The following is a 15,001-nucleotide window of genomic DNA, read 5'->3' on the forward strand; positions in this document are numbered from 1 at the left end:
TCCAGCCACCACAAAAACACCCAGAGCGAGGCAGATGAAACCGGCCAAGTGGACCTACAGCTGTCACATCAAACTGCTTCATCATCAGAGAACTGCTGTCCAGAGGTCTGGGGGTCTCCGGCCAGCACAAACTAAAAGCCCTCCTTTAACAGAGCCCAACACAAAGGCACTGTGTTTCAGTATGGCCTGAAGAACAATCAACACCATTGATGCGGAAGAAAAACAGCGGCCTGGGAGAACATCATGACCGTCTCTCCTGGCTTCAATAAAACCTAAGTTCCCAATTTATTTTGTCAGAATGACTGTTGTGCGATGGGTTAGCACTTGGCAAAATTCTGCCAAAGAGCATTTAGTGCGTCTGTGCCTCGCCATAAACGTAAACATGGCAGCAGCATTGGCACATTCACTACAAGAGCGCTATCTCTGTTGTTTATATTTATGTTTATATTCGCCCCTTAATCCTTTTCTGCAGAAACTTCTGCTTCTTCTTAAAAGAGGGAAGAAGAAGGTGGGAAGCGATTACTTCAGGAGTTATCCGGCGCTGATTTCCACCTTTCCGGGGCGTTCCGGGAAGGGGACCGGCTGTCAAAGCGGTAATTGAGCTCGCTCAGGATCCAGACATAGGTAAATATGTATGAGGCACTCTTTCCTAAGGGAGAGCTCCGAGCAGACAGGAATGAGCTCCATGCCGGAGGAGATGGACTCACATAAGTGAGCTGGTACACAGCAGTTCACTTATGTAGAATAATTACACGTGGCGAGCGCCCGTTGCTACTGCCACCCGAACTGTCACTCCAAACTGTCACTCCATCCGCGAGTCAGGCAGAGAGAGACATGACCTATGGGCCAACCCCCTAGGCTGCTCATCATTCATGGACCCGCAGACTCACAGAGCCAGTCATGCTGGAACGCACATCTGCAAGATTTATATTGAGCGAAAGGTTGGAAAATGTATTATTACAGGCTGTCTCTGTATTAGGCTAGAGATGGTAATGTTTAGGCATAAGGTTAGATATAGTGAGGTTCAGGTATTTTGGTACAGGTGGTTAGCTTTAGGCCTTAGTTAGAGATGGTTACAGAGAGATGGTTATGTTTAGTTGTTAGGGTAGAGATGGTAAAAGAGAGATAGTTATGTTTAGGTTTTAGGGTAGGGATGGTTACAGAGAGATGTTTATGTTTAGGTTTTAGGGTAGGGATGGTTACAGAGAGATGGTTATGTTTAGGTGTTAAAGTAGAGATGGTTACAGAGAGAAGGGTTAGGGTTAGCTAACATGATACAGGATCGTCTCCCGTGATACAGCTGCACCGCATCACACGGGGAACTGTGTTTTGTCGCGGAGAGCTTTGCCAAAGCTACCTTGTAATTTCACTTTGTGTTTTTTTGCGCTAAATCTGCTCGGTGACATAAACATGGAGAGACAAAAGGACATGATTGTTTACAGGAAGTGTGGTACAATTGCGAGCACAGAATAGGCTATAATAATACTTGAAGAGGAGGATTATAAAGCACAAAAGCAGGATGTTTGAATCATCCACGCTCGGGAATGCATGGCCTATTCTTTATGGCGACATTTATGGCAATAATAACGTTGAGCTTTATGCGGATAGGAGGTGCATCTGAACATGTAGGGCCAATAAGATATACTAGACCCTGTCTTATTTCGGTTTCCGATATTTTTCCAAGCCTGTGCTGACTTAGTTAATAGTCTATTTGGAGTACATTTCAATTATCTTCCTCTGACTCTTTGGTTTCGATACGCCTTGCTATCTGTTTAATGTAAGGTCTCTGGACAACAGCTCGAATCATCTATACCGTGGAGGTAAGGTAAGGAGCGAAAACGTAGACTCTGTGAGGCTTTCAACCATTTTGTGGGGTTCTTTCAATAACCAGGACAGGATAAAGTGGGTGAAGACTATAGTAGAGGGGCAAATAACAGTGACAGTCACTTTATTAAAAACCACACATAAAACATAAAATATATACTGTTCATCTCTGGGTTACAGAACACATGGAAAGCCACGCTTTGGTAAACAATAGTAATCTTCTACATATGTTTATTTTGTGTTGCTTATTATCAAGGAAACATTGCAAGAACCCATGCTGGTAGACTTCATTCTTTGACTCTACCCCCTGGTTAACATATCCTCAGCTCAATAGACCCGTTCAGTGCAGTCCCAGATCGCCATTCTATGTTATGATGCACCAGGCAACTTGACAATGTTTATGTGTTCATGTGCGTGTGTGTGCGTGCGAGCATGTGGAGTATGCGTGGGTGTGTGCATGTGTGTTTTACCAGATGACAGCCCTGCTGAGTTGTCCTCTAAACTCGGCTGCAGGGGAGGAAGAGGAGGAGGAAAGGAAGACAAGGATGATGAGGTAGAGGAAGGAAGAGGATGAGGAGGGGAAGGAAGAGGGTAGGGGGGGATGGGGGGGCTGCCAAAGGAGCAGTCACACACATGCCAAGTCCAGAGGAGGGTAGATGAAGAGGAAGAGGAGGAGGAGGAGGAGGAGGAGGAGGAGGAGGAGGAGGGAGAGGAGGAGGAGGAGGAGGAGGAGGAGGAGGAGGAGGAGGAGGAGGAGGGAGAGGAGGAGGAGGAGGAGGAGGAGGAGGAGGAGGAGGAGGGTGAGGAGATGGAGGACGGAGAGGGGGAGGAGGAGGAGGAGGAGGAGGAGGAGGAGGAGGAGGAGGAGGAGGAGGAGGAGGAGGAGGGAGAGGAGGAGGAGGAGGAGGAGGAGGGGGAGGAGGGGGAGGAGGAGGAGGAGGAGGAGGAGGGTGAGGAGATGGAGGACGGAGAGGGGGAGGAGGAGGGAGAGGAGGGGGGGGAGGAGGAGGAGGAGGGGGAGGAGGAGGAGGACGGAGAGGGGGAGGAGGAGGGAGAGGAGGAGGAGGAAGAGGAAGAGGGAGAGGAGGGAGAGGAGGAGGAGGAGGAGGGGGAGGAGGAGGAGGAGGGGGAGGAGGAGGGAGAGGAGGGGGAGGGGGAGGAGGAGGAGGAGGAGGTTGAGGAGGGAGGGGAGGAGAGGAGGGGAGGAGAGGAGGGAGAGGAGATGGGGAGGAGGTGAGAGGGGAGAGGAGGGAGAGGAGGGAGAGGAGGTGAGAGGGGAGAGGAGGGAGGAGGGAGGAGTTGGGGTTGGCAGAACATCTGGTGATCTGTACGTGTCATGAATCCTACTGTCACCCTGTCCTCCTCTCATCCCCCCCCCCCCCCCCCGCCTACCAACCAAATTAAATAATAAACGCAACCAAGCGGTGTACCGTCGGCAGCCAACAGCCGACATGACAGCTGCAATTGCCTGTTGTTGCCCAAGATGGTGGAGCAGCAGAGTGCAGCTCCGTCACCACTACCCTCTTCTCACTCCTCGTACTCTTCCCCTGTCCATCTCCGCGCTCCCACTTTGTCCTGACACACGTTTGTCATTTTTTTCTCCGTCTCTGTTAGCCATCTCTCTTTCTGCATTAGTGAAGAGACTCTCTGGGTTTTGTTTTTCTCGGAATTCAGACGTCCCAGCAGGGCGGCGAGGCGGTGAGATGCACCACGTGCAAACGTCCAAATAGCTGCTGTTTATCAAGTCGGACGAGGGGAGAGTTCGGGACGATGTCAGGATCGACTTTTGGACGGGCAGAGTGGTACAGGTGTGGCTCGCCGAAAAGGTTTAGTTTGATCCGCAACGTCTGCATGATCAAGATGCACTAACCCCTGCCTGCAGCTAAATTACTAACATTTCCTACCTATCTATTATTTATCTAACAATTATCTGAAAGTTGCTTTGGATGAGGGTTGAATTACTAAATAAAATATAGTAATAGCATTGAAAACAGACCAAACAGGCATTGGAACAGACCGTGGATGAATTCAGTTTGACACTTCAGCCATACAGCACACATATCAAGATGTTTGCATCCTTCATTAGCATGTATTGACAGATTGCATCTGCTCATTTAGTGTTTCCGAAAGGGTAAACCATTGCTGATATGCGCACAGTCAATTAATGCCCATTGATTATTCATATATTCCTTTCACAGGAGTCAACGCACACGTGTGTTGAAATTCAGGAACTGCACTGTATATCAAAATGTTGTCATCAACACGGCTTTTGCGAGCACGCCCACCCGTTAATTAAGGAGAGCTGCAACATGGCATGCAGCTGACGTACGCTCTTCAGCTGAGGACCGCCCAAGTCAGTCAACCTTAACTTATACTACGCCGCAAACAAAGCAGGGGAATAGATGAATGAATAAACATTTTCATGAGTACCATTTCATCTAAACTGCATCTGATTAGAATCCCTTTCAGCAAATATCAAAGATGAGCAAGCTCCACTGGCTGGGAGGCCACTGCGTACTCCCGCTATGCCCTGTCTCACTCACTTAGCAGAGCAGGGCATTGACATTGCAAGGGTTTGGGGTTCCATTCCTACTGGGGCTGCGCTTGCTATTCATCCAATAATGATGCACTCACTGTATAGTTAATGTCTTTGAACGAAAGTGCAAGGACCAAAAGGTATATTTGATATATTATGGCCCGTCGTAATGATCTTCCCCGAGGTCATGGCTGGAAGCAAAGCATATGACGTGCCCCTTATTTTCCAGCCTTATTTTATGTCTGCTGTTAGTGGATATTGCTGTATTTTATGTTTCAATGTGAGCCGCGTTGAAGGAAGATTTATGGAACTTGTGGTGGCAAAAGTCGAAACAGGTGACCTACGATCTGTATATGAATGTCTGGATCTGGATGCAGGCAGACTGTCAACTAGCAGTAACCCACCAGTAGATGAGTTTCGGGTTCTCTGGATTTTTGCATACGGTAGTTTCGTAAAAAAACAAGTGTGGCGGAGGAGGGGTGCGTTATGTGGTGGTGCGAAATAATGAGCATGTGGTCCACAGAGCCCACATACTAGACCATCCATGATCAGGACTTCACCGGATTCTGGGGAATTCTCTTCCATCCTCATTCTGTTTTGAAGGACAGGTATGAAACATTCTATGCAGTGTGTGTTCAAATACAAACAAAGAATAGGAATGTTTACCATTCTCATGCGAGATGTGTGTAGGAACGAATATGTCCCTCTATACAAGAAATGATTCTCTTTCCATGAGAACGGAAAATATCTCCCTAAAAAAGAGATTCTGCTCTGTCCCTGTTAACGGGTTTATAGTTTAAAATACGAGTCCAAGGATTTTCAGCGAAGCACAAACCCTTTTTCATGCCCTCTAATAAATTCAGCATCATGAAAGTGGATGATTGTGAGTCCACAGGGAGTCCATTTTAATTGTGTGCAATGGGATTTAGGAAGTAAATCACTTTGTCGATTGGTTATCTAACTACAAAGTTCTCTGGCACCTGTAGCTATCTGCCCTCCAGCCAAGGGAGGATTCCGGACAATAACAACCACACAAAGGGGTCTATCCGAGAACAGGGGCTGCTATAGGAGCTGCTACAAATGCCATTTGTCAAATGCCCAGTAATGGTACACTTAACCATAACCAGGTCATTTCACTTAACTGTTCATATTGACAATCAAGTCAAATTAATGTATTTTAATTACCTTAAAGAAATGATATATCATAATGGACAAGACAGCGTGTTGCCAAACAGTGACTGGAATGTGTTCAGTATAGTCCTGTAAATAGGCTATGCAATTTGTTATAACCTGGTAGAGAGAATGCGATTTTGAAAGTGCAATCAAGCCAGTTAACATGTTTTCAAGAAGGGAGAAGGCTGATTAGTGTGATTAGTTGTTAATGGTTGCAAATGTTGTTAGTGCCCGTTTGATATGGACAACAATCGCATGTGACGTAGATTTTCTGCTCCCATAAAAGCTTTCGTTTGCCAGATGAATAGAAACCTGGTGTAAACATATTGCCTATAAGCAAGACGAAGGCCAACATTGTGTATTTCAATTAGAATTCTTCGATGCTCGATTTATTACGATTTTGCCTTCATTTATGAAAATAACTAAATGGCCTCGCAACGCTCCTCTACACTTCAAATAATATTTGTATTCATCTATTTTAAACAGTTCCGTCTGTAGTATTTCTAATGTCACTGTTTATATCGGTAAGTAACAAACAACATATAAATGGCAAAGGAAATGATGTTGATCTTCACCCTAGGTAGCAGAATAATGAAAGCAGAAGAGATGGGGGGGGGGCATGCCTTCTACTGTGTACAGTCAAAGGTTGTTTGTTGTAACAGAGCTTCCAGAATGTACTTTATTTTCTGCCACTAGCCTCAGACACACATGTGAGACCATAACATCAAACAATTAAAGGGGATTGAAGCAGCCTTTAAAATGGTCTTATTTACAACACATATACTCTACTGAATGTGTAGGAAAAAATATGCTTGACTTCAGTAATATGGTAAATCAATAACACAACATATACGTACATGAAAGACGTTCAGATACTGGGGCAAGGATGCAGTTTAAGGAGCAAAGTCTGAATTATGAGGACTACTTGTATCTACACTGCCATCATCGGTGAGCTCATTCAAACACCTTAAAAAACAAAGCTTCTGAATGTAGAACAACAATGTGGGTGAATCCATCATCTGAAGTGCGATGTCCTGACATGAACTTGTCCTCCCCTGAACACAGGCTGTTCCAGCACCCCTCCAAACACTCATTCAATGTTGATTTTTCTTTTGAGAGATTTCGCAGCGCATTGTGTTGTTTTTGTATTCTTGGAATTGCTTCTGAACATGTTTCTGCCTCATCCCCGTTGTCAGGAATCGCTTGAACACCCAGGACAAAATAGCAAAATAAAAAACCGATGGAATAGACCTCTGCAGCATATTTATTCAACTCAAGACAATTACATCGTCCACATTTGACACACACACATAAACACACTCACGCAACTTCGACAAAGAACAGAAGGGGCCTGGAGCCGCACTTCTTTACAGCTCAAGTGTGGTCTTGTGGTAACAGGGCTTTAATTAGCCACGCCAAACACAGACGAGCAGAGCACCTTCTGACTAAGGAGACGGGCGGCTCCATACTTTGTGCTTCCTGCCCCGAAGACAATCAATCCGCTTCAATCCTGTTCCAATTCCGTAGAAAGCAGGGGGAGAGCTGCATTGCACAGGGAGGGAACCTACTCTTATCGGGGCTGTCACCAAACACATGCACGAGAAAAAAGAATCCCTGCCTGTCATGCCGATTTCAGCGTCCTAGTTGTGCGTGCTTAGTTAAAGCGCTGTGAATTGATTTCCTGACAGCTGGAGGGCAGCAAGTGCTACTACACTACAAAGGGTTCATGTGCACACGAGCTGACATCCTGGCACTTTGCTCTGGCATATTCCACTGTCCCCATTATCCAGTGTTTGTTCTAGAAGGAAGATCGGATCAACTCAGACTTCATCAAGATGAAAGATGAACATGTCCTGACGATGAAGATAACATCTGACACGTCTGTGTCGAAGTGCAGGTTTTTTTTACTTAAGATGATATATGTCATACGCTCCAGATATAGTCTTACTTGCAATGCTCATGTCTTTTCACTGTTATATGAAGTGATTTATTATTATGATTCATTATTACCTATTAATTACTTTGTTTTGGTCCAGCAAAACAGGAAAGACTTATGATAATTGTGCACCAAGGAGAAGTCTCCCACCGACAAGATAATAAACTCATCCAGGAGGGTGCATGTTATGGCGGAAACATGCAGTTGAATAAAATCATCGGGTTCAGACTTAAAAAAAAAAAGAAAAAGGAATCTCCTGCACCAGGTTTCCACGCTGTCTAAACATAGTCCATGGAGTTCTATAGGTATGAAATATGAAAACCAGTCACCTATGATTATGCCACCCATCAAGATAGGAGCTGTGGGGTGTATAATCAGCCCTTGATGTATTCCTCCGCCCGCCTGGCTGTTCCTGCTTCCTGCCGCTAACCTTCCCTCTTATCGGCGTTCATTGGGGCTCATTACGCGTGCTGGCATCCATCAGTGTCAGCCGATCGGTGGGCCAGCGGGAACATTACATGACGTTACCGAGGGTCGGAGCCGGGCGGTGGGGGTCCCCCCCCCCCCCCCCCAGAGTGATTCACGGCTGTCTCTGGTCTGAACCCGGGGCTCCGTGCGGGTCGCGCGGACCAGACCCCTCCACCGCCCCGGCCCCCCCTCGCCCCTCACCTCCTGAATTATAAATCACACACACAGCGAGAAATTAGCATTGCAGGCGCATTGTGTGCATTGTACGTGTTTCTGTGTGTGTGTGTGGGTTTATCTGTCTGTGCATGTGTGTGTATGTATGTATGTCTCCATAAGTGTGTGTGTGTGTGTCTATGTCTGTCTGTCTGTCTGTCTGTCTGTCTGTCTGTCTGTCTGTCTGTCTGTCTGTCTGTCTGTCTGTCTGTCTGTCTGTCTGTCTGTCTGTCTGTCTGTCTGTCTGTCTGTCTGTCTGTCTGTCTGTCTGTCTGTCTGTCTGTCTGTCTGTCTGTCTGTCTGTCTGTCTGTCTGTCTGTCTGTCTGTCTGTCTGTCTGTCTGTGTGTGTGTGTGTGTGTGTGTCTGTGTGTGTATGTGTGTGTGTGTGTGTCTGTGTGTGTGTGTGTTTATGTCTGTGCATGTGTGTGTGTGTGTGTATGTCTCCATGAGTGTGTGTTTAGTGCTGATACGGACCTATCCAATAAACGGGAAAAAAAAAAGCATAGCGGCAGAGTTTTATCTCCTGCGTGCCAGTGTGTGGGCTCGGGGCCAGGGAGAGCGCTGGGAGGTCTGGATCCTCACTCTATCGGCCACATTATGAAAAGCGACACTTTAGAAGTCCTGCATAAACCTCCTCCTGGTAGCTTTATTGGCTGGCTATGCTGGGGAATCATCTGGGGACCTGGGGGAGACCAGCGGAGCTCAATGGAGATGCCGGCATTCTAAACGCTACAGCTGGGAGGGGGATTGGAATGCATGAGTAAATACAATGTGTTGAGTATTCATAACTTCCAGAGGTTTGAGGAGGCTTCCCCCACCACCTCACCAATAAAGGCTCTCTGGGAATCAGCGAGGGATAATGCCCACGGAGACAGTCCATATTGCAAAATAATAAACCGCTTCCAGGTGATGCAGGACACTGACACGACGGGGAGGGATTTAATTCACAATAATGACCAGTTTGCAGTACATTATCTTAGTTATTACACGGCTAATAACTAAAGAAATCAATTATTTTATTTGAAATGAATCCCTTTTTTTTAAATAAAAAATGACAAAGGAAAAAGTATCACTGATATCCTATGATTTAAAATAGTGCCGATAGTTATTCATAGCAGCAGTCAGAAATATAAATAACAGATAACGGACTGCTGAAAGCCATAATTGAAAATCAAGTACTTAACCAAGCTGTGCAATAAGTAAGGGATGATTTACTAAGCAAACCCTGACCGGGTGACACAGACTTGGTTTCACCCTGAGGGCTCATTAAAGTCTTAGGCCCAATCCCATTTCTACCCCTTACCCCTTCAAAACAAGGGGGAGGGGTAAGGGTAAGGGGTAAGGGGTAGAAATGGGATTGGGCCTTAGATTCAGTATAACAGCATCCCTCTCCTTTGATATGTCTTTGTTGAACCAACACTAAGGCCAGGTTTTTCGGAATCCTTCGCTCACACACAATTAAAAAATACTGCAATCAAGTTTCATTGTATGCCTCTGCACAAACTACGCAACAAACTGTCAACACATTCCAAGGGTAAAAGTCAACCCATTTTGACGTTTATTTTGTACACTATTGCAGTGTAAAACTTTTACAACCTAGAACAATTAGAAGATTTCAGTGTATATTAGCATCAAATTTAAGCTAGCTTAGCTGTATACTGCAACTGGTAGGATGCGCGCACAGTCCCGCTCGCTCTTCCCGCTCGCAGGTTACCAAACGAAGATAGTGTTAGGTGCTGCTGTTGGCCAAGCATGCATTGGCCTTTAGAGAAGGTTGCTGTCAGCTCTCTTATGGGCTGGCACAGATCTTACTGCAAGTCTTGACCCCTGACTGTAGGTTAGGGAAATAATTGTAGTTAAAGGTTTAATTGCTCTTTAATCGTTGTGAACCACTGCATTTAAGTGATTACTCTGTCTGCAGTAATTATAGCATTTTACATCAGGGGGAGCTGAAACTATTCTACTTAAAGTAGGGTGGGCAGTTTTGTAGAAGATGTAGCACATTTATTTTCTGCATACTGTGTATTTTCTGAATCTATCTTTCCTTTTTTACATGTTTAGGATTAGTTCATTGGGATATGCATATTTCAATTAAAACGTAATCTGTTTGAATATAACATTTCTTATCCAAATTTAATATAAATATGGGTAAAATGTTTAAATGTTTATGGTTGAATAATGTCGAATACATATTTAATAGAATAAATGTTCGACATTGTTTAGGCTTCTCTAAATTAATTGTGAACTAATACATAGTGTTCTTAAATACACATAACGAGTGTATTCTCACACAAAGAGAACATAGGACCTAACATATACCTGTTATATTGCCAACAGAGAGAGGGCCTTCGTCATTGGTCAGAGTATTCACCAATGAAATTTATTTCAACATAATATCTATATTAATATATTCCAACACAAACAATGTGCTTTTCATCAAATGGCAACAGCGAGAGACCAGAGTCTGTCACATTGACCTTTGAACCCATTACCCCCCCCCCCCCCCCCCCCCCCCCCATGTTACACAACACAACGCCATCAGAACAGGGTCCGGATGGGGGAGGTGGGAGGGGGGCTGTGGTGCATTACCACAGGGCGCTGGATAGAGATGACACCCCCATAACAGCGTCATCACCTGTGCTGATGGCAGGGATTCTTATCCGTGGTGGCCTCGACCTTAACGCGCTATTATCCTGTGAAAGGGGTCGAAGGTGCTGCTGATAAGGTCCCAGGATGTTGATGTACACCGGAAAACCCCACACAGACACAGCCAGCGCAGATGGAGCCCGCAATACACACAGGCAGTCATTATGGAGCAGCATGTGTAAACTAATTGCCCCCGGCCCAGCAGATCCACTCGTAATGAGTAGAGACTGGCTCGTTCCCCCCTGGAGATCTGGGTCTGATGGACTATGTGGAGGTGCGCCATTGTGCACCACAAAGCCAAACGCAACGCAATACTGCTTCTGCTACCACTGGTTAATACAGTGTAAGGGTTAGCATAAGCAAAATCAGTACAAGAGAAATTGAGCCGGTATTCCTCGGTCAGTGTAAAAAAGCGAACCATGCCGGGAAAAAGGCGGGCATAAGACAGGCATATTTGGCAGTGTAAAAGCGTTTTGTGCCCTTTATTTACCTTTTTTTTTTTATTACATTTTTTATTATCTGCGGGCCTCACTGAGTGAGGATGCGGGCCGCATGTGGCCCACGGGCCGCCAGTTGCCCATCCCTGCCTAGATGTATGACGGATAGATGAGCAACGTTTGCTACAGTCCACTGGTTAGGCTGGTAGACTGATCTAGCAGATTTTCAAAACGGCTTATGATTACTAATCAGGCTCACACTTGGTGGTATAATATGGGACCTTTAACATGGAGAGGCCCCCTGGAGGAATCTATCCCCTGAACCTGGAAGTGTGAACAGCATGCTTACTATTTAACGTAAGAGAGTATGGCTTCATAGTATGTTGTCAAAAAAGCTAAAATGTTGTCTGCACCATCAACTCTGTTTCTGCTGAGATTTTGCAGGAAAGGTTGGATCTTTTTGCAATTATTTCCCAACAACTGTATGAGGCAGAACTACTCTGCGGACTCTCCAGAAAATACTAAAGTGTAACAGTTTCCCTTCAGGCTAGAGGCAGAGGATGGGGTTTTAAATGGAGACTCTAAAATAGAGAGGTGAACAACGGAAGAGGTTTTTGTGATGTATGTCTGCTGTCCTCATGATGTTGCTGGTAACATGTCACAGACATAATTAACAGACCCTCAGATAACTGTTCCACATGGAATCGTGGCATTTAGTGACATTTAGGTGAAATAATTGGGCAGTGTTGCATACTGACAATCATTACTCTAAAGGAAAAAATTGTTAGTGTGGTCAACTCCTAGCAGGAAGGTGTGCTTTGGACAAAAGACAAGATAGGATATAATAAACCTTTAATCTTTGAAGCGTGTTTGATTCTTCCATGGACATTTGGGCGACCGCGCCTCCAGTTGGATTTGTAGTCAGTAGAGGCTAATCTGAGGTTCAGATAGGCAGCACGTTTGCTTTCAATGTATGGACATTAAAACAGAGGATGGATGGATGGATGCCTGCATACACTGAGATTCATACATTTTCCATCCATCTTGCTTGGCGTGCATAAACGCACACACACACTTTCTCTCTCTCACGCACAGACACTCACATAGGCAAGCATCTGTATATTTTGCGAAGAGTAAAAAAGTAAAGTGTCGCGAAAGAACCTGTGACTGCCGAGGCAGGGTTACAACGAGATCTCTATCTATGTGAGGCGATAATGCTATTGGTTTACTTTTGAAACCAAAAGCTGCCATCAGTGTGTGACATTAGTGTCTGGGGAGGGGTCAACCGGGAGAGTGGCGCAGGGTATTTACACGCCTCCATTGTAACCAAATGTATTCTACTACTGCCCTCCTGCGACACACTCGCAACAATCACACACAGCCCCTTCACCGCGCTAGACTACAGTTATAGAGCAACAGACGTCCTTTACAAAATTCTTAAATACCCCTAATAGGGTTTGCGTCAAGAGTGAATAGGAGACCTGTGAAGAAGGACATTTGTAAAACTACGAGAAACAAGCAAAAGAAACGGTCTGAATGTTCGGGTAATTGTACAAGAACCCTGGAAAGGGCAAAGGGTTTACCACAGACGTGACCAACATGAAACAAGGAGCAATCACAGTCCATGCACTGATCAAATCACATCCCTTTATTTTATGCAATACCAAAAAGCAATGATGAGGCAAAGCAGTCTTCTTCAGACACAATCAAATTGCAGCTGAAATTTGTATCTCACATGCGCAAAATGTCATTGCATGCCATCAATTCGTTGCAATAGCCACAGTGTTAGAATATATACAAACATTTATACATCTTTTTTTTTCTACTACGTTGACGCCCACACAAAACATATAACCACATTGACGGGGAATACCACCAACTTATTCCAGCACCTGCGGGAGAGACATGTGGTGGAATGGCAGGTGTGTGTAGCACAAAGAGATGGCGGCACAAGCCACAAAGCGCCTGCAAAAAGCCGGTTACCTTGGCAGCAGTGCTTTCAGAAGTCATTCATTACGACAAGAAAGGGCCCCAGTGGGAGGCGATCACAATGTGGTGGCACATTGCATCGCAAAATATATGGTCCCCATTCACACAGGAGAAAGCAGGGGTTCATTAAGACGCTGTCAAAGCTGGAGCACACATTTTTGTCATTTTAGTTTGCTGACAATTCTGGTTTTAGTTTGAAAGGATCGAGATTAAACTTTTAGTCAAAATTGCCTAGCCGTATACCAACTGATATTTAATGCAGATAAGACAGTGTTGACTTCTGGCATAGTTTCATGTGCATTATGGAGATATCTTTGTAGCTAAAGGCGTTCAACGTGAAACCATTGAATTTAATAAACTAAATTCCCAAAAGTCGATGTCACTACGCAAAAAATAAATGCGAGAAATGTTGCAGTCACACCATGTGTTGCAGTGCCCATCTTCGGGTTCACATGGCAGCCTTTGGTCAGACTGGTGGGGACCTTCCAGGATGGATGAAATGTGTTTCCTTTTGCTTGGCCTCTCCTATCGACAGCACCAGGGGCCTGACAACTCTTTGCCATTCTGAATGATTTAGTGGATAATAACTGGGCAGGATAGTGGCACACACACACACAAACACACTCACATACAGCTTGGACGTAGACTCTAGACATAGCGTTATGGAGGGTAGATCTACCCTCTCTGGAGCACGCCATTCTTTGCAGCGAGCAGCTGAATCAATCCATATTTGGCCCATTCAGGGCGGCCCTTGAATGGCCGCCTCACACCAGTCTATCGCCGAACCTCATCAATAATCAATACATAATGACCTTTAAAGGAAACACAAGTGTCAACCAGGGGCTCGGAGATACATAATATGAAGACGAACTAGCCACTGACATCCAAGGCGAACGAAGAAAGAAATGCATTGGCTTTGTATCATTTGGAATTAAATTAAATAGACTGGTGGCGGGTCCTTTGCCAGCACCCCCCAACCGCGGAGCATAGATGAACTGCATGCTAGTCTCCTCTGCATGAGCCGCACAGATGGGGATGGCGGCTGCTTGTACTTTGTTCCTCCTGCTCTTGCATGCCGGGAAATTGCAACTTCAGAGCTCTACACAGCATCGAGGCGCTTATGTTTGATGTGAACTCAGTAACACCCTACAAGGGTTTTACCACAACATTACCTTTAGCACCCTCAGATATTAATAAGGACCATAACCCCTTTGCAAATTAAAGTAATGCTTCACAAGGTGTGTATCTTAATCTTAATCTTTTATCCAAAGTGACCTACGACATACTATTTGAACGACATTAAGGAGCAGAGGATTAAGCATCTTGCTCAACTTAATTATAATATATTTACAGTATGTCCTTTATAGGAGTCTGCCAATGTCAATTTCACTCCAAATTGTAGATTGAGCCAGTGTGGCAAATGAAGAACATAACAATATTCATTGCAAAATATTGATAGACAGAATACAGAGAATGTTATTGTGTACGTGGTGGTGAACTGTGATATTAGGGTATGATTAAGTAATTGAGGGATCCGAAAGGTAGTGTATTGATTAGAGGTCGACCGATATGGGTTTTTCTATAACCGATGCCGATACTTAGAGGTCAGGGTTAACCGATAGCCGATATGGGCTGCCGATTTTTTTGGGCCGATTTTTAGAGCCGATATCTAAAAGTTTTCCCATTAGTTTGCATGCTAAAGCGTCACACTAATAATAAGTAGATGCACACAATTTGTTTTAACATTTTTTAACATTTATTGAACTCTGACTTGAACC

This window comes from Gadus chalcogrammus, chromosome 11, assembly GCF_026213295.1.
Source record: "Gadus chalcogrammus isolate NIFS_2021 chromosome 11, NIFS_Gcha_1.0, whole genome shotgun sequence".
Taxonomy (NCBI): domain Eukaryota; kingdom Metazoa; phylum Chordata; class Actinopteri; order Gadiformes; family Gadidae; genus Gadus; species Gadus chalcogrammus.